Source organism: Telopea speciosissima, unplaced genomic scaffold (assembly GCF_018873765.1).
Source record: "Telopea speciosissima isolate NSW1024214 ecotype Mountain lineage unplaced genomic scaffold, Tspe_v1 Tspe_v1.0052, whole genome shotgun sequence".
NCBI classification, from domain to species: Eukaryota; Viridiplantae; Streptophyta; class Magnoliopsida; order Proteales; family Proteaceae; genus Telopea; species Telopea speciosissima.
In genome coordinates this window covers 76,661-97,125 of record NW_025317388.1, presented here as the reverse complement: position 1 = coordinate 97,125, position 20,465 = coordinate 76,661, and the positions used below count along the sequence as shown (strand labels likewise).

The 20,465-nt window shown below is 43.0% G+C and overlaps 1 pseudogene; it reads left to right on the top strand.

The window, feature by feature from the left end:
* Positions 1-850: 850 nt before the first annotated feature.
* LOC122647456 overlaps positions 851-20,465 on the top strand; it is a 30,085-nt pseudogene continuing 10,470 nt past the window's right edge.

The following is a 20,465-nucleotide window of genomic DNA, read 5'->3' as shown; positions in this document are numbered from 1 at the left end:
GACAATATTATCCATGTCCATATACACACACACATACATCTCCCAAACCCTATGTCGCCATATACCAAAAGGGCTAAGGAAACCCTCGTCCCGAGGGACCACGATACTTACAGTGGTGTGAAGTTCTCTGTGGAGAAACTGACAAGATATTAGAAGATCGCGAAGGAGATCGTTTGAGTTCATGAAGCTTGTAACCAAACCTGTACGAGATCATCTTGCGCTGTGGTCCCATCTCCGTTCAGATAATACCCTAACGGGTGATGATTTATTTAGATAATTGTTATTCATGGGATACAAAAGAAAACCCAACTCGATCTCTTTCCACTGTGCATTTGGGTATGGGATGGTTTCCTTTTTCCATGAGATGGAAAAAGATGTTTTTTTTTCTCTTATTGTCTTTTCCCTAATTTTTATGGGATAGAGGAAGAGATTGGTGTGATAAATTTTTATCTTACCATAAATCCAATTTTGATCGATTTCTCCATCCACCCGGAATGGGATGGACCAAGAGATGATTCCATGACTACCAACACTGTCACGATAGTTTAACAAAGATAATCTCTCAAAATGGAATCTGTAAATACCAATATCACATACTTCTAACTGCTCCAATTTTAATTTCAAAAAAGTCTGCAATGGCGAACCTCATGCCTCTTAGGTTGTTTGAGTGGTGACTAATCATGATAGAAAGAAAAGCATGAGCGTGGTTAATGCCACTGGGATCCATTTTTTATTTTTTTAGGTAGGTGAGCTCTTCACTATTAATTGAACTCTACATCTCTTAACACAGAATCCCAAGTCCTAGGAAACAGATTCCATGGATTCAAACTAGAACCAGATCAAAGCCACCATGGGACAGCAGCAGCAGCAATATAAGGATGAGGAAGCTTGTTTATAAGCAATGCAATTGGCAAGCTCTTCGGTCCTTCCCATGGTTTTAAGATGGGCTGTCGAGCTCGAAATTCTTGAGATCATCAACAAAGCTGGTCCAGGAGCAGAAGTCTCACCTTCTGAGATTGCTTCTCAGCTTGCCACACAAAACCCAGATGCTCCCGTTATAATTGATCGTGCCCTTCGACTCTTGGCCAGTTATTCAGTTCTCACTTGTTCACTAAAGAGACATGAGGATGGCCGGATTGACAGGCTCTATGGGCAGGCCCCGGTCTGCAAGCTATTCCTTAAAAATAAGGAGATGGGATCGTTGGATATGTTGATGCTTGGGCATCAAGACAAGGTCCTCATGCAAGGCTGGTAAAGATGAATCCCCCTTAATTTAGCTATTTTTATGCTTGCTGTTTAATTTGATTCTTTTTTTTTTTTCTATTTCTGCTCATGCCATGGGCTTAGAGCCTGTGAGCTTTGGAATAGCTTAGGCTATATTTGGATGTCAAGAAAATAAAAGAAAAGATAAAAAAAAAATTTACAAATAAAAAAATTGAATGAGAGATAGATAGATACAAAAATCAATCATTGCAGCATCATGATTTTTGTCTCATTAGTTTTTTCGAAACCAGCTACGGAAACATTAAATTACAGAATGTTCATTTTTTTTTGGAAACCAACTATCGAAACATTAGCTAGATCTCTAGGAAATTTGGCTCTAATTTCTCCTTAGCTAGGTTTCAGATCTGTTATAATTTAGCTAGATCTCTAGGAAATTTGGCTCTGCAGATGCTACAAACTTAGTTGTAAAGACAGATGCTACCTAATCTATTGTAAAGACTTTTAATTTTTAATATATCTATATTTTTTCGATTGTCAAAAAAGAAAAAAAAAGAAAAAGAAAAAAAAATGCAATTAATAAAACCCTTTCAAGAGCGGTAAATAACAATTTCCCTCTTCCCCTTTTTGATTCCTTTTTTTTTTCTTTTCTATTTCTTCTCATTCCATGGGCTTAGAGTCTGTCAGTTTTGGAATACCTTAGGCTATATTTGGATGTCAAGAAAAGAAAAGAAAGTATAAGAGAAAATTTTTAAAAAAATGTGAATTTGAGGAGATAGACACATAAATTAATCATTGCATCATCATGATTTTTTTTTTCTCATTATTTTACTCTTGTGCATCTTTTCATTCCCTTATTTTGTCTAGACCTCAGTTTTAGCCAAGGTTCTAAAACTCGGGTTTTGACCAGCCAGAAACCGAGTTCGTCTCGATTTCGACCATATCTTGGTTGAAACCTGGAGCTTTCTCCAGGCTAACTCGAACCTTGGTTTCGAGGCCCAGAAGTTATTTTTTTGCCCTGATTCTTATTGTGCTGCCTATTTTTGACATTTTAAATCCAATCCATGCATTAGTTCCACATAGAGAACACTAAAAATAATACTTGTGGTTTTGATCCAAGTTTGATACTGTATATTGTTTTTGGACATTGTATCGAATAAGGTTTGATCGGAACATAACACCTTCAATATAAATTAGATTTAAGCAATCTTGGATTTATTAGAAAGCTTTGTTTTGTCAACTTTCCAATAAGTCCAAGACTGCTTAAATCTGGTTTATATTAAAGGAGTTATGTATCGGTCAAACTTAATTTGGTGTGCACAAATGCTGTCAAAATCGCTCTGAATGAAAATATTTTTTTGGACATCAAAACAAATGAATATTTTACTGCACTTTAGGTTTTAACAATGTTTTACCATATTAAGATTTATATAATTTTTAGATTTGAGAAAAAGCCTAGCATTAGAAAGTGAAATTGTACCTACCGTCGAAAATCCAGTTTTTGTTCTTGAATTAGGGGGTTGAATTTTTTTTTCTGTTTGGAATTTGATTTTTTAACTATTTTTATTGGATTCAAATAGGGGGTATTTGCTTATTTATGAATAATAGACAAATAAAAAAATGAAATACAAATACAAAAACATTTACTTAAATGATATTAGGCATAAATAAGTGTCTGTCCTGGTTATTGGCATACTTAAGTATCTATATTGGTTTCGAGCCAGGCTTCCCCAAGTTTCGATGGGCATTGATCGTGTCGTTATGTTATAAAAAATAAACCCTAATCAGAACTAATAGAACATTGGTAAATAGGGATCGAATCCACGGGGAACTAGAAGGCTAAAATACTAAGGATGAAATATAGTCGTTTTAGGTTTTAAATAAACTAAACAAAAAATAATAACTTAATTAACTATAAGGGATACTAAAAATCAATTTGAGAGTTGAAAGAGAGAGACTGCCTTCAGGTTTTAAATCCACATTGATTCATTAGTTAATTTATGGCATACACTTACGGTTCATTATAGCTCCAAGCCTAATGACACCACAGAATGATAAATTGCAATTCAACCTAGTTATAACCTATCTTGCCAATCACTATCGTCTTTCACTTTTGGTTTAGCACGCTTAGTTCGATCAGTTATAGACTATTATCAGTTTCAATTACAATCACAGGAATACCATTGCTTGAATAGAGAAGATGAATCATAGAAACAAATTCCCTAAACTAGATTTAGTAATAAAATCCATTCAATAAAATAAAATTATAAATCATAACATCAAGCAATCAAATGTATCATCCATAAATTTAATTAACAAAATTTAATGCTTCATCTACACTTAAAGACAGAAGATACTTAGCCACTCATGGGGCTAATCGACAAGGGACAGCAACGGTGATCTTCCATGGTGATGAAATGTAGGTGGAGAACTAGAGCATTGCAACGATGGATGAAGCTGCTGGTTCGTGATGGGGTTACAATGAGGTGAAGACGACGCTGCTGAAACAGCGATGATGGCAAGGCTGCTCTCCACTTGGGCTACCAAGATAAAACGGAAGAAGAAGAAAGGGATTGAGAAGAGGAGAAGTCCCGTCCGTGAGGAAGAAAAAAAAGAATGAATAAAAAAGAGAGCATGAGAGAGATGGAGAGATTAAAGGAGTTGGGATTTTGGGGATAGATAGAATCGTATAGGTGAGAGAAATGAGAGAGAGATAGTTGGGAGAGAGGAGAGTGAAAGGGACGTGTGGAGAAAGAGAGAGATTCTAGGAGATTGGGATTTTTTATATTTTATTTTGGGAAGAGATGGGAGAGATAGTGATTGGTGAGGGGTTCTAAAATGAGAGAATTTAGGAAAGAGAGATAAGTGAGAAAAAGGGAAAAAGAGCTCTCCACCTGAAGAAGGGAAAAGAGAGAGATTATGGGATGTGTTGCGTGTGAAAACCTCCGGTGCTTGGTTCGCCCATGGATGAACCTGCAAAAACCAAGCAATGAGCGCAAGAGGGCCGGTGTGGCTCCGACCTAGGACTCTCCGATGCTCAAGTCAGGTCTCCAACGCGACAGCGTAACTGCGTAATAAAAAGCCAGATGAGGAATAGTGCTCCATACCTGGGTATTTATAGAGTAAGGAGGAGATGAGACGGTTGGAAGAGTCCTAGTATGGTAGGAGTCCTTTCGGAAGGTTCTCTCGCGTAGAGCAGAGTGGAGAGTTATTTTCGGGGTCGGACTCTTATTAAGGTAAGAGTCCATGTAGAGTGCGATTTCGTGATGCGCTAGGATCGTGGCTCGGTCCTTATCCCGTGATTCTCGGGATGTGCTGACGTGGCCCGGAGATCCCCGGTGGGGTGCTATGGGAGCTTCAATGGAGGAGGGCTTGGCCTACGAGGTCGGCCCATGGGGTCGGCAATGGAGGTCGGCCCGGGAGGTTGGTCTCGGCCATGAGCTCGGCTAGGAGTCTATGGCTGACCCGTACAATCTCGGCCTCAGCCACCGGCTAGCTCGCTCCACTCAGGCTTTGTCAGGTGACTTATCGGAGATGGGGTCGGCCCAATTTCCTGCTCGGCCCAACTCTGTTCTCGGACTGAGGTCGGGTCGGCCACGTGGCAGCCTCCGATAGGTGGGATGTTTTATGCCTCATCACAGGCCCCCCCACTCATCAGGGGTCGGCTCGGCGTTGATGAGTGAAGTTTCCTGGTAGCTTGTCTGGAAGATTCTTGCGGTTGAGCCGAGATTATTTATTGCTGCGGATTTGACGTTGCACGATCTGACGGTTGGGTGTCTGTACCACGTCAGCAAAGTCATTATGGCGGGCTCAGGAATTTGAAACGTCCTTTGATCTGGGCCGTTGGATCATGTTGAGCTCTGGTCGGCCGTTGGATCAGTAAAACCCAAGGATTATAAATAGGCGACTCCTAACTATTCATTCTTCACTGCTTTAAGTTATTGACTTCTCGGCAAGTTTGGATCCGTCAACTCGGTAGATCTCGTCGTTTGCTTGCTCGTGATCGACTCGGCCGTCGTTTCGTTCCCGCTCAGCTCTTCTTCAATCAGTAAGTCTTCTCCGCCTCGTATGTCAGTTGGTAGTAGTCCTATGGGCGAACTGCTCGCCAGGGCGGCAGAGGGCGCGAGTTTGAGCCGAGAACTCCCCGCTCGCTCTCCCACCATAGACCTATTGGGCTCGACCTCAGACGAGCCCGATGTAGTGGAGCTTCGTCAGGCCGAGGTGGCCGAGCCCCCGTTACCCATGGAGTTTGACCACGCGGCCCAATCCATAGCCGCAGACCGGGCCGAGAACTCCGGGTCGTCGTCATCCGATGAGGAATCAAGTGAGGGAGATTCGTCCGAGGTGGGGGTTGGCTCGGTCAGCTCGTCTACCGACGCCCCTGAGCCCGAGGAAGGTAGTGTGGGCACTGTTTCGAGCACGATCTCGGAGGCCGACCTTGACTATCTGAGGCCGACCTACGCCATCCCCGAGGACATTCAGCTCTGAGTTCCTAAGCCCGGGGAGATGGCCTGCGTCATCAGGCCCGGCGAGGTGGCTCTGTACGAGACACCCTTCAAGTATGTGTTCCGACTCCCCGTTCTCAGCCTGGTGGATCAGATCTTGGACCACTTCCACCTGTCTCCTGGTCAGCTGGTGCCGAACTCTTGGCTGGCCGTGTATGGCTTCTATGCTTTGTTCTGCTAGATGGGCCGAGGTGCGAGCATGGCTCTCTTTTCTCGGCTCTTCTTCCTGAAGAAGTCTCCCGAGAAGGGGTGGTACTACTTCTGCAGCCGATCGGGGAAGAGTGCCGCTCTAGGCGGCCACAAATTTCTGGTCGGCGCGCCGACCTTCAACAAGTATTGGAAGCCCCATTTTTTCTTTGCTTCTATTCCCAACAGCCCTCTCCGAACCGAGTGGAAGGAGATGAACCTCAACTATGTCAATAGGGTACTACCCCTGACCGAGAACGAGATGACCTCGCTCGACCTGATCCCCCAGCGTCCGCCCTTCGATGTCCTCCAGCTTCAGGATGAGGGGTTTCTTCAGAGTTGGCATATGACCCCTGGTAGGAACCCTTACCGAGCTTGTCTCTGTAGTCCGAGCTGACCGCTTTACTTTAGTTTTCTTTTCCTTTTCTGACTTGTTTTTTATGTTTTCGGTTTCTCTTGCAGTGGTCGGCCATATTCCTCCTATGGACACAGCTCGGCTAAGGGCCGAGACCATCGCAGATAGGAAGAAGAAGAATTCAGAGAAGAAACCCCGGGGCGAGTCCTCCAAGGCCTCCAAGGGCAAGGCCGTAATGCCGGGACCGTCGGACGCGGTGGTCGGTCTGGAGGCTGAGAAGAACACGGGTCCAGCCGGGTCTCTGAGGAAGGGGAAAGGCCGAAAAGGCGAGAGGAGCCCGCCGAGAGATATCAAGCGTCAAAAGCTCTCGGTAAACCTGACGAGTGGCGGCCTTCCGCCCGTGGCTTCTCCCACCAACATCTCCCGATACATCTTGGGGAGGGCTTCGGCCAACAATGTCCCCGTGAGGCCGACCTGGCGCCTCTTCCCGGGGGACTCGGCCTTGACGTCGGCCGCTCACGCCAAGGAATGGCTTGATGCAGGTCGGCTTCCGGCCGACAAGGAGAAACTCGAGGCGCTGTCCGACCCCGAGCTCCTCTCCACCTTATTCCAAGATTTTAACATGGTAAGTTTTCTTGTCGGCTTTCGTAATTAGATATGATCTGGGTAATTTGTCTTGATTTTTATTCTCATGCTTTTTTGTAGGGGTTCGCCAAAGCAGTGGAGACCATGCTCCGCTTCGAGCGGCTCCTGACCGAGAACTATTCCTTGGACGTCCAGTGCAAGAAGGCTTATCAGGATGCCCAGGATGCCGTTCAGAGGCGTCGGGAGACCCAAGAGAAGCTCACCGCTGCTGAGGCCGAAGTGGAGAGCTCTCAGGCCAAGGTAGCCAGACAGAGAGAGAAGGTCTGGGCTCTGCAGGCTCGGCTCACCGAGGTGAAGGAGAAGGCCAAGGAAGATCTGGCCACGGCTCGGAGCGCGGCAGTCAGCGACTATCTTCAATCAGAGGAGTACGCCGATATCTGCCATGAGATCAGGAAGCCACCCTTCGCCGAGGGTTTTGAGGCAGGCTGAGCTGAACTTTTGGCCGAGATCAAGGCGGCGTACCCTGATCTCAATCTCTCCCGTTTTGATGATGATGCGACTACCTTCGCAAGGGAGATGGGGGATGAGGAGGGAGCCGAGGTCACCCAAGCTCTGCCCCTCGAGGCCCCTGCTCCGGCAAACGTCTTCCCTCTGGGAGCCGGACCCCAAGACCCTGCTTGCCGAGCCCAGGCACGTGGGACGCTCCGAGGTCGCCTCAAAGTCCCACGCCGAGGAGACGGAGATGTAAAAATTTTCTTTTTCTTTTTTTTTTTTTTTTTTGGCCGAACTGCCCATTTTGTAACCGTGCCGATCAGTCGGCTTACAATGAATAAAACAACTTATTTTTGCCAGAATTTGTCTAAGTAGTTTAACTCGGCGCCCTCAGCATTCTTTTCCTTGCGTATTCTGTTTTGTTTGTGGCCAAGTTGCCGAGTCGTTTCACTAGCCGAGCTTAGGAACTCGTCTCTTTTTCATCGATGCCTCATGTGGTCGGCGGTTTCGGCCATGCCACGCCCGAGGTCAATGTGATCCTCGCTTTGGTTGGTTAATTCGCCGCTTCCTTCGGTCCGATTGGAGAGGCTATCATATAAGCGGACGCGTGGCCGAATATCCTTCCTGGCCGAGCCTAATGCCTTAGCTTAGTTTTGTACTTTGTTAGGCTCGGCCAAATAGGGATGTCGGCCCTTGAGAGGTCGGCCAGGTCTATGAGGACAGGTCTTACGACTTGGCTGCCGACCTACGAGGGTCAGTCTTTGAGGTCGGCCAGGTCTATGAGGACCGGTCTTACGACTTGGCTGCGGACCTACGAGGGTCGGTCTTTGATGTCGGCCTGGTCTATGAGGACCGGTCTTACGACTTGGCTGCCGACCTATGAGGATCGGTCTTTGATGTCGGCCTAGTCTATGAGGACCGATCTTACAACTTGGCTGCCGACCTATGAGGATCGGTCTTTGATGTCGGCCTGGTCTATGAGGGCCGATCTTACGACTTCGACTTGGGAGCTTGCCAATACGTTAAGTGGTGGAGAAAAGACTTTATTGAATCGAATGTCGGAACTGAAGCCGAATACAAGCATGCTCAATTATTGAAAAAACACTTCTTCAAATTTTCTGAGTTCCAAGGTCTCGGTACCTTCTTGCCCCCCGGAGTCTGCAAGCGATATGTGCCGGGGCGAATTTGCCTGGAGACTATGTACGGGCCTTCCCAATTTGGTGCTAATTTTCCTTGTTGCCTCGGCTGGGATGCGCTGAGTTTTCTGAGAACAAGGTCCCCTTGACGGAAATGCCGCTCTTTGACTCTTGAATCATAGTAGCTCGCCGTCTTCTGTTGGTACGCCACGTTCTGGAGTAGGGCATTTTCTCGGACTTCATCGAGGAAGTCAAGATTGGCTCTCAGCCCATCTTCATAGGTTTTCTCATCGAAGTTGAGCACTCGGTACAATGAGGCCATAACTTCAACCGGTGCGAGGGCTTCAGTCCCATAAGCGAGGCGAAATGGACTCTCCCCGGTTGGAGTTCTTACAGTCGTCCGATATGCCCATAGGACTCTTGGGATTTCTTCCACCCATCTCCCCTTGGCCTCATCCAACCTTCTCTTAATGTCGGCGAGTAATGTTCGGTTGGACACTTCTACCTGTCCATTTGCTTGTGGATGAGCTACCGAGATGGGTCGGAAGTCAATGTGGAAGTGCTCGCAGAACTCTCGGAAGGCCGGGTTATTGAATTGCGCGCCATTATCAGTGATGAGAACTTTTGGTAGCCCGAACCGGTAGATGACCTTTTCTCGGAAAAATTTCTCCATGTTCTTCTCAGTGATGGTGGCAAGGGGCTCAGCCTCGACCCACTTGGTGAAGTAATCGATCGCTACTACTACGTATTTTCTGTTTCCCGATGCCGGGGTGAAATCTCCAAGAATGTCCATTCCCCACATAGCGAATGGGATTGGGCTCAGCATTGAGGTTAACTTCGTTGCTGGTTGGCTTGGGATTGGCGCGAACAGTTGGCACTTCTCGTGTTGGAAAACACATTCCTCCATAAACTAATTTTGATGATAACAAACATTAAGATTAATACTAATATTCCAATCTTTAAGCAAACTTCATAGTCAGACGTTGGGAGCATCAAGCATCCAGGAAAGACTTGATCAACGGAGCTCACAACAGAAGAGTTAAGGAAAAGAAGAAATTTGAAGATTGAGGAACATCCTCTAAAGGAAGCCAAGACAAAGACTCTCCAAGAAGATTCAAGTGCATTAGAACACATTTCATTACATGTGCATATCACATTACACACACATTGCATTCACATGTAAGAGACCCTAGGAGGAACTCATTCCCATGCCCTAGACTCAAGAAACATGGCCATTAAAGTGTTAGACAAAAACCTATGAAGTCCCCAAGCAAGCTGGACCAAAAATCCCCTTGACAGACAATCAAAAACTAGGGTAACTATCTGTCGGTCGACCTACAGACTCTGTCGGTCGACCTACAGAATATAAAAAATACAGGCCTGTTTCCAGTAGCCTGTCGGTTGCAACCGACAGATCTATCGGTCGACCGACACCTGTAGGTCGATCCATAGGTCGACCGACAATCGACCTACAGCCCCAAACTTGGGCTCAACGGCTAGTTTTCAACGGCTAGTTTTTTGATGGTCGACCGACAACTTTTATAGGTCGACCGACAGACTAAAAATATGACAGTTTTATATCCGTTGGAGAACAAACAAACTCCAACTTTTGGCTTTATAAAACACATCCAAACAAGGAACAAAATACATCTTTTGATAGAAAAAGTGCATTGTACATTTGAGAAAGTACAAAAGTGAGAATTTGTCATTGAGCTAAGTTATTCAATTCAAGCTCTTCAAAGAGATATTACCAAGCTCTTAACTCTCCACTCTCTCCAACTCATGCCATCAAGGAGAGTCATCTAGGAGACTCAAGGTGCATCACTCTCATTCATATCATTGAGCACCATCACTCAAAGGGTAAAAGTGTCACTACTCTTTGATAGGTATTTATACCAAACCTCTATTGTATTTACTTGTTTATGCTTTTGATTTGATAAAGCATTGTTGTATTAATCTAGACTGTACTTAGATTAGTACAAGGACCCTCTCATCCTTAAGAGATTGAAAGGATACTCTTGTCCTGAAACTAAGATTGTAAGGATCCTCTTATCCTGTTAAAAAGAGTTGTAAAGGTGTCATTTTCCCACCTATTGTATTGAAAGGGAAATACTAGTGGAATTCTCTCAAGGTTGAGAGGAGTGGATGTAGGCTAAGTTAGCCGAACCACTATAAATCTTGTGCCTCATTTACTTCTGCTTTTTGTATTTAATATAAGTGTGCAACCAATCGAAAAAGAGGCAAAATCCACTAGTGGTAACCTATTCACCCCCCTCTAGGTTACCCAACAATTGGTATCAGAGCGGGAGCTCAAAACTAAGACCATATTGTTTTTATATTGTGCTAAAAACGATCCATGGCATCATCATCATCTACACACCAAATTGAGGGGCTCAACACTTCTAGGCCACCATACTTTGATGGTGAAGGATTTGCCTACTGGAAGTGTAGGTTCAAAAATTATGTGTGTGCTCATGATATCGATGTATGGACTGTGATTGAGGAAGGTCCCTTCCAAATCACAAAAGAAGTTGGAGGAAGAATTGTACCTAAGGAAAAATCCGAATGGACACCATCGGATAAAACACACATACAACAAAACTACAAAGCTATTGCATTCCTGCAATGTGCTCTTAATGAAAAAGAATTCAATAGAACTAGTATGTGTAACACAGCTAAGGAGATGTTTGATACTCTTGTGGTTACCTATGAAGGAACATCACAAGTTAAACAACTCAAGATTGACAAACTTGTTCATGAATATGAATTGTTTAAAATGCTTGATGATGAAAGTATTTCTAACATGTTTACTAGGTTTACTAACATTGTTAACAAGTTGAAAAGCTTAGGAAAGGAATACACCAAAGCGGAGAATGTAAGGAAGATCTTGAGATCACTACCCTCCAAGTGGAGACCAATGGTGACCGCCATCAAACAAGCAAAAGATCTAGAGGTTCTACACATGGATGAATTGATGGGTACTCTACAAACCCATGAAGTTGAACTCCTTGAAGATGATAAAGTCATAGAAGTAAAAGAACCAAGGAGAAAGTCCATCGCACTCAAGACCTCTTGCGAATCCGAAGAAGAAGAAAGCGATGAAGAGGATATAGAGAAAGAAATCTCTCTAATCACAAGGAAGTTCCAAAAATTCCTAAGAAAGAGAGGAGGAAGATTCTACAAAGGACAACCATCAAAAGAAAACAAAGGTAAAACATACACAAAGGAAAAACCCTTCAATACTAACAAGGACATTGTGTGTTATGAATGTAGAAAGCCCGGACACTTCAAAACCGAGTGCCCCAAGCTAAAAGGAAAGGAAAGCAGAAAGAAAAAGGCTTGCACCGCCGAGATATCATGGGATTCAAGTGATAGTGGAGAAGAAAATAATGAATCCGATGAAGAGACCGTCAACTTGGCACTAATGGCTCACAACAATGATGATGACGAGGTAAACTCTCCCTATCATAGCTCAGTGTCAATTTGCAATGATGATTTAGAATATGAAGAACTTCAAGAGGCCTTTGAAGAACTTTATAATGTAAGTCTCCAAGAGGAAGCCTCTAAAAAGGCCTTAGAAAAAGAAGTAGCCAATCTTCTACACAAAATTGATGAGTTGACTTCACATGCACACAACCTAGAAGAAGAAAATAAGAATCTAACTTCCACATTGCACACCTTTACTAAGGGTCAAAAAACCTTAGATACATTATTAGGAAATCCACAAAAGGGACCTCAAAATAAAGAAGGTCTAGGCTATGATGGTAAAAGACCACATCAAGCCAAAGGAAAGGGAAAGATGAGAACTCCAAGATGGAGAAAATCAAACCAAGGCCAAACCTCACATCCCATTGTATGTGAAAAATGTCATTTACCCGGACATGAAACTTGCATCGGTGCTTATATTGATGGTAAGGTGATATATAAAGAACCGGATACAAAAAGGAAGCATCATGCATTCTACTATACTTCTCAAAAGAGGACCAACAAACCTCAAAGAGAATTTGTGCCCCAACGGCCACAAAGACAATATCCCAAGCCTAAGCCATTTCAACCATATAGGCAAAATACTTCATATATGCCATATACACCCCAAAGACCTCAAAATCACTATAGACCAAACACATACACTAGGCCCTATGATCACCAAAGGGCCTACATCAACAATAAGTCTTACACATCACAAAATTACTATATTCCATATAGACACTATGAATTTCAAGGGCCAAGAAGAACCCAAAGATCATATGGACATCGAAAACCTATATCTATCACACCTACAATACAAAATTTCAGAAGAGCTTGGATACCTAAGGGTATGATCGATCCTAACCTCAATGGACCCATGAGATTATGGGGACCAACATATAATTGATTGCTTTTGTAGGTATGCTTGAAGAGCAGTGAAGCAATTGAATGGTATATTGATAGTGGATGCTCCAAGCATATGACGGCCAACCCCAATCTATTCACCAAGTTAAACAAGTACAATGGAGGAATGGTGGCATTTGGGGACAATAGCAAAGGAAAAATCATTGGCATCGGTGAAATCACCATTGGAGGTACAATCATATCCAATGTATGCCTAGTTGACAATTTAAAGTATAATTTGCTTAGTGTGAGTCAACTGTGTAATATAGGATATAGTGTCATTTTCAAAACCTCTCATTGCTTAGTAAAAAATTCAAATGATAAGACTATCCTGAAGGGAATTAGGAAAAATAATATCTATATCTGCTTATTGAATGAAGCAAATTCTAGTAATACATGTCTTGTGACAAATGATGTTGATCCCTACCTATGGCATAGGAAACTAGGACATGTTAATGTAAAAGTGATTAAGACCATTGCATCTAAGAATTTAGTTAGAAACTTACCCAAACTCAAATTTGGAAAAGACCATGTATGTGATGCTTGTCAAAGAGGAAAACAAACCAAGGTATCTCATAAATCAAAAAATGAAGTGTCTACCACTAGACCCTTAGAACTATTACACTTGGACTTGTTTGGACCTATTACTACACCTAGCCTAGGCGGTTCAAGATACACCTTTGTAATAGTTGACGATTTCTCTCGCTTCACATGGACTCTATTTTTAAAACATAAAAATGAAGCCTTTGATGAATTTGCATCTCTATGTAAGAGAATACAAAACCAAAAGGGATATCTCATAACAACCATTAGAAGTGATCATGGAGGAGAATTTGACAATCTCAATCAATTTGGGAGTTATTGCAGTAAACAAGGCATAACCCACAACTTCTCCGCTCCTAGAACACCTCAATCAAATGGGGTGGTTGAAAGAAAGAATAGATCACTCCAAGAGACCGCTAGAACAATGATAAATGAATACTCTCTTCCAAAATATTTTTGGGCCGAAGCGGTCAATACGGCTTGCTATGTGTTAAATCGTGTATTAATTAGACCTATATTACTCAAAACACCCTATGAACTCTATCATAATAAACTACCTAAAGTTGATTACTTTAAAGTGTTTGGGTGTATATGTTATATATTGAATACCAAGGATAACTTAGGAAAATTTGATGCTAAAGCCGATGATGGCATTTTCCTTGGATACTCTTCAAATAGTCGAGCCTATAGAGTCTTCAATAAGAAAAGCTTGATTATTGAAGAATCAATGAATATAAAATTTGATGAATCTCTTCCTAAAAATAGAAACAAGCCATTGGTTGATGATGATGATACACTTGTTGAGATTAGGGAGAACATAGAAAATCTCTCTCTAAGAGAACCCGAAAACCAACCAAAGGATCTACCCAAAGAGGTTAGACCTTGGAAAGACCATCCCTTGGATCATGTCATTGGAGACTTAGACAAAGGAGTCCAAACTAGATCTAAAACTCAAGACATTTGCAACAATGTTGCTTTCATATCCAAAATTGAACCTAAAAATATAAAAGAAGCATTGGAAGATAGTGATTGGATAGTAGCTATGCAAGAAGAGCTCCATCAATTTGAAAGAAACAATGTTTGGGAGCTTGTCCCAAAACCCAAGAATCATTCTATTATAGGAGCCAAATGGGTATTTAGAAACAAACTTGATGAAGATGGATCAATCATTAGAAACAAGGCTAGATTAGTTGCCAAAGGATATAATCAACAAGAAGGAATAGATTTTGATGAAACTTATGCACCGGTAGCAAGACTGGAATCTATTAGAATGCTACTTGCTTTTGCATGTCATAAAAATTTTAAGCTATGTCAAATGGATGTCAAAAGTGCTTTTTTAAATGGCTTTATCATGGAGGAAGTATATGTTGCACAACCTCCCGGATTTGAGGATACACAATATCCGGATCATGTCTTCAAACTTAACAAAGCTCTCTATGGACTCAAACAAGCTCCTAGAGCTTGGTATGAGAGATTGAGTGAATTCCTAATCCAAAGTGGATTTCAAATGGGTAAGGTTGATACAACCTTGTTTGTGAAACATAAAGGAAAAGACTCTATCATCGTGCAAATATATGTTGATGATATTATATTTGGATCCACCAATGAAAATCTTTGTGTTGAATTTAGCAAATGCATGAGTGATGAATTTGAAATGAGTTTGATGGGTGAACTTAATTTTTTCTTAGGACTTCAAATTAAGCAAACCAAAAATGGAATCTTTATATGTCAAACTAAATACACTAAAGAACTTCTCAAGAAATTTGATTTTGATAGTCAAAAGTCATCTAACACCCCCATGAGCACCTCTCTAAAGCTATCTAAAGATGAGGAAGGTACTCCCATAGACCCTACACGCTATAGAGGCATGATTGGCAGCCTTCTATATCTCACCGCTAGTAGGCCAGACATCATGTTTAGCGTGTGTGCTTGTGCTAGATTCCAAGCCAACCCAATGCAATCCCACTTTAGTGCCGTTAAAAGGATCTTTAAATATCTTAAAGGTACTACAAATGTAGGATTATGGTACCCAATGAACCAAAATTTTGATTTAATAAGCTTTTCGGATGCCGACTTTGCAGGGTGCCATCTTGATCGCAAGAGTACAAGTGGCACATGTCACTTCTTAGGATCTTGCTTAGTTTCATGGTTTAGCAAGAAACAAAACTCTGTTGCTCTTTCCACTACTGAAGCCGAGTACATTGCGGCCGGCAGGTGTTGTGCCCAAGTCCTTTGGATGAGGCAAACTCTCATGGACTATGGGATACATTTTAGTTCATCTCCAATTAATTGCGACAATACAAGTGCAATCAATTTAAGCAAAAATCCCATTCTCCATTCAAGAGCCAAACATATTGATATTAGGCATCACTTTCTTAGAGACACAGTTCAAAAAGGGGAAATTGTTCTAAAATACATTGAAACTGAAAAACAACTTGCAGACATACTCACCAAGCCATTAAGTGAAGAGAGATTCTGCTATTTGAGGAGAGAACTCGGGATTTGCAACCCTTTTGAGTAAAGTGAAGTCCTCAAAAAGCCCAAAAATCAGGTTGTTAGAGAATTCTGGGCTAAAATCCCATTAATCCCTATTTTTGACCTGTCGGTCGACCGACAGACTCGTGTAGGTCGACCGACACGGAAAAATTTCATTTTTAAACATAAACCGAGAGAATTTTTTCATTTCTCTCCTCTTATGTTCGAGACCTCTCCTCTCCAAAACCCTTTTTCTTTGAACTCCAAGGCAAAACCCTGCAAAAACTCTTGAGATTTCACCAAATCCAAGCCCCAAATCACTCTTCCTACCCAATCTACCCACTTCCAACCCAACAATCTACCCACTCTCTATTCTCTAAAGCCCTAGGTTTCAAATGGCTCCAAAACAAAGCAAGGGCAAGCAACCAAAGAAGAAAGCCAAAGTTGGAGAGAGCTCTGCAGCATATGACAAGTCTCTCTTCATCTCAGAAGAAGCTTCCATTCTCTGGGGAAGATTTGAGAAGAGAAAGGTTGACAAGGAAAGAACAGTAAGAGTTTCTCAATTTCTTGAATATGACATTGAAGAATATTTCAACTATTTGGGTTGGGAAAATACTTTAGTCTATGTTGATCCCTGCTATCCTGACCTTGCTAGACACTTTTACTGTAATCTGAGAACCCAAATAGTGGATGATAGGCTTGCCATCACATCCCTAGTAAAGGGTGTTCCCATCATGTTCACTTATGAAGATCTAGGAGAGATCATGGGAATTCCCACTGTAGGAGATATGAGCTATCTTCCTCCCAAAGGGGATGCCAAAACCTTTATGAATGTTGATGAAGTTTATGGTGCCATCATGAAAGACTATGTTGGGTTTGAACCAACTGTTAAAGCTATAAAACTTCATGAACTACCCAGGATGATCAGCTTCATTGTCAGCTACAACATCTTGCCCAAAGGAGGCCATAGAGACCAAGTCAATCCCTTTCAAGCCACCCTAAGATTGTTTTTGTTTGCTCATGGTTACCAGCACTGGCTTAGGGGGAGCCACCCTTAGATTGTTTGTGCTTGTTCATGCTCTACACCTCCTTTTTGTGTTGACAAAAGGGGGAGAAGTTATTATGATTCAAATATTCATATTATGTGATAATGCAGATTCAAATATTCATATTATGTGATAATGCATACCTTGAATTATGATGTATGATAATACAAATTCATCTTGAGTTACATGCCCACATGAATAATGCATATATTTATCTTAAATTGCATATTTTGAATCACATGTTTGTCATCATCAAAAAGGGGGAGATTGTTGGAAAACACATTCCTCCATAAACTAATTTTGATGATAACAAACATTAAGATTAATACTAATATTCCAATCTTTAAGCAAACTTCATAGTCAGACGTTGGGAGCATCAAGCATCCAGGAAAGACTTGATCAATGGAGCTCACAACAGAAGAGTTAAGGAAAAGAAGAAATTTGAAGATTGAGGAACATCCTCTAAGGAAGCCAAGACAAAGACTCTCCAAGAAGATTCAAGTGCATTAGAACACATTTCATTACATGTGCATATCACATTACACACACATTGCATTCACATGTAAGAGACCCTAGGAGGAACTCATTCCCATGCCCTAGACTCAAGAAACATGGCCATTAAAGTGTTAGACAAAAACCTATGAAGTCCCCAAGCAAGCTGGACCAAAAATCCCCTTGACAGACAATCAAAAACTAGGATAACTATCTGTCGGTCGACCTACAGACTCTGTCGGTCGACCTACAGAATATAAAAAATACAGGCCTGTTTCCAGTAGCCTGTCGGTTGCAACCGACAGATCTATCGGTCGACCGACACCTGTAGGTCGATCCATAGGTCGACCGACAATCGACCTACAGCCCCAAACTTGGGCTCAACGGCTAGTTTTCAACGGCTAGTTTTTTGATGGTCGACCGACAACTTTTATAGGTCGACCGACAGACTAAAAATATGACAGTTTTATATCCGTTGGAGAACAAACAAACTCCAACTTTTGGCTTTATAAAACACATCCAAACAAGGAACAAAATACATCTTTTGATAGAAAAAGTGCATTGTACATTTGAGAAAGTACAAAAGTGAGAATTTGTCATTGAGCTAAGTTATTCAATTCAAGCTCTTCAAAGAGATATTACCAAGCTCTTAACTCTCCACTCTCTCCAACTCATGCCATCAAGGAGAGTCATCTAGGAGACTCAAGGTGCATCACTCTCATTCATATCATTGAGCACCATCACTCAAAGGGTAAAAGTGTCACTACTCTTTGATAGGTATTTATACCAAACCTCTATTGTATTTACTTGTTTATGCTTTTGATTTGATAAAGCATTGTTGTATTAATCTAGACTGTACTTAGATTAGTACAAGGACCCTCTCATCCTTAAGAGATTGAAAGGATACTCTTGTCCTGAAACTAAGATTGTAAGGATCCTCTTATCCTGTTAAAAAGAGTTGTAAAGGTGTCATTTCCCCACCTATTGTATTGAAAGGGAAATACTAGTGGAATTCTCTCAAGGTTGAGAGGAGTGGATGTAGGCTAAGTTAGCCGAACCACTATAAATCTTGTGCCTCATTTACTTCTGCTTTTTGTATTTAATATAAGTGTGCAACCAATCGAAAAAGAGGCAAAATCCACTAGTGGTAACCTATTCACCCCCCTCTAGGTTACCCAACATCTCGCACGTCTTCACGTATCTCATGGCCTCTTCTTGCATTCTTGGCCAATAGAATCCTTGCCGAAGTATCTTGTATGCAAGAGCTCGGCCGCCCATGTGACTCTCGCATATTCCCTCATGCACCTCGGCTAATGCATACTCGGCCCCCTTCGGTCCCAGACATCGGAGAAGAGGGGCCGAGATTGCTCTTTTGTAGAGTACTCCGTCGATCATCGAGTACTTGGAGGCTCGGATCTTGACCTTCCTTGCTTCGTCTCGGTTCCCCGGGAGCAGGTCATTCTCCAAGTAGTTAACAATGGGGTCCAACCAGGTCGGCCCGTCCTCTTCAATGTGCTTTACGCTTTCTTCTTGTAAGGAGGGCTTCTCCAATATTTCTATGTATACTGACCGGCTCAGGTATTGGAGGTCGGCCTCGGCCAACCTGGATAAGGAGTCAGCCGCGGCATTCTCTTTTCTCGGTATTCTAGTCATCTCAAAGTACTCGAGCTCGGAGATCAGATCTCGGGCTTGGCCCAGGTATGCTATCATCCTTTCGTCTTTCGCCTCGTAGTCTCCGTTGACCTGGTTGACCACTAGTTGGGAGTCTCCTCGCACCTTCAACCGCTTTATGCCCATAGCTTTGCTGACTCGAAGTCCAGCTAGAAGGGCTTCATACTCAGCCTCGTTGTTCGAGGCGGGAAACTTGAACCTTAGGGCATATTGGACCAGAAACCCTTCGGGGCTTACAAGTATTAGGCCGGCCCCGCTTCCTCCGGAGTTGCTTGAGCCATCGACATTCATGGTCCAAATTGGGTCGGTAGTAGCCCCGACCTCTTCGACTGTCTTTTCTTCTCCGACCTCATGTTCGGGCCCCTTGCATTCGACAATGAAGTCGGCAAGGGCTTGTCCTTTTATCACCGTCCTCGGTCGATAGCTTATATCGTATTCACTCAGCTCAACCGCCCAGGAAATCAGCCGTCCCGAAATGTCGGGTTTGTGCAATATCTTCTTGAGTGGCTGGTCGGTCAGTACCGCGATCGGATGAGCTTGGAAGTATGGCCTTAGTTTCCTTGCAGCCGTGACTAGAGCGAATGCTACTTTCTCGAACCCAGAGTACCTGGTCTCGGCATCAACAAGAACGTGGCTGATATAGTATATCGGCCTTTGAGTTCGACTCTCTTCCCTGATCAACACCGCACTGACCACTACGGGAGTGGCGGCTAAGTAGACTTGAAGCTCCTCTTTTGGTTCAGGTCGGCTGAGAAGAGGCGGGTTCTCCAAATATTTCTTCAGCTCTTCAAAAGCTTCCTGGCATTCGGACGACCAGATAAAGTCTTTTGGGTTCCGGATATTCTTTAGGGCCTTAAAAAACGGTAGGCACTTGTCGCCCGATCTCGACATGAATCGCGCCAACGCCGCCACACGTCCGTTTAGCCTCTGTACTTCTCGGATCGTCCTTGGAGGACTCATCTCTTGGATGGCTCTGATTTTTGCCGGATTGGCTTCGATGCCTCTGATAGAGACCATGAAGCCGAGGAACTTTTCCGAGGTTACGCCAAATGCACACTTGGCGGGATTCAGCTTCATCTGGTTCTTCCTCAATACGCCGAAGGCTTCTTCCAGGTCGGCCAAGTGGTGCTCGGCCTTCAAACTTTTCACCAACATGTCATCCACGTAGACTTCCACGTTCTTTCCGATCTGCCCGCGGAATATATAGTTCACGAGGCGCTGGTATGTCGCTCCGGCGTTCTTCAATCCGAACGGCATGACCTTGTAGCAGAAATTCTCTTGGTCAGTTCGGAAGGCCGTGTACGACTCGTCCTCCTCATGCATCATGATTTGGTTGTAGCCGGAGTACGCGTCCATGAAGCTCAGCATCTCGTGACCTGCCGTGGCG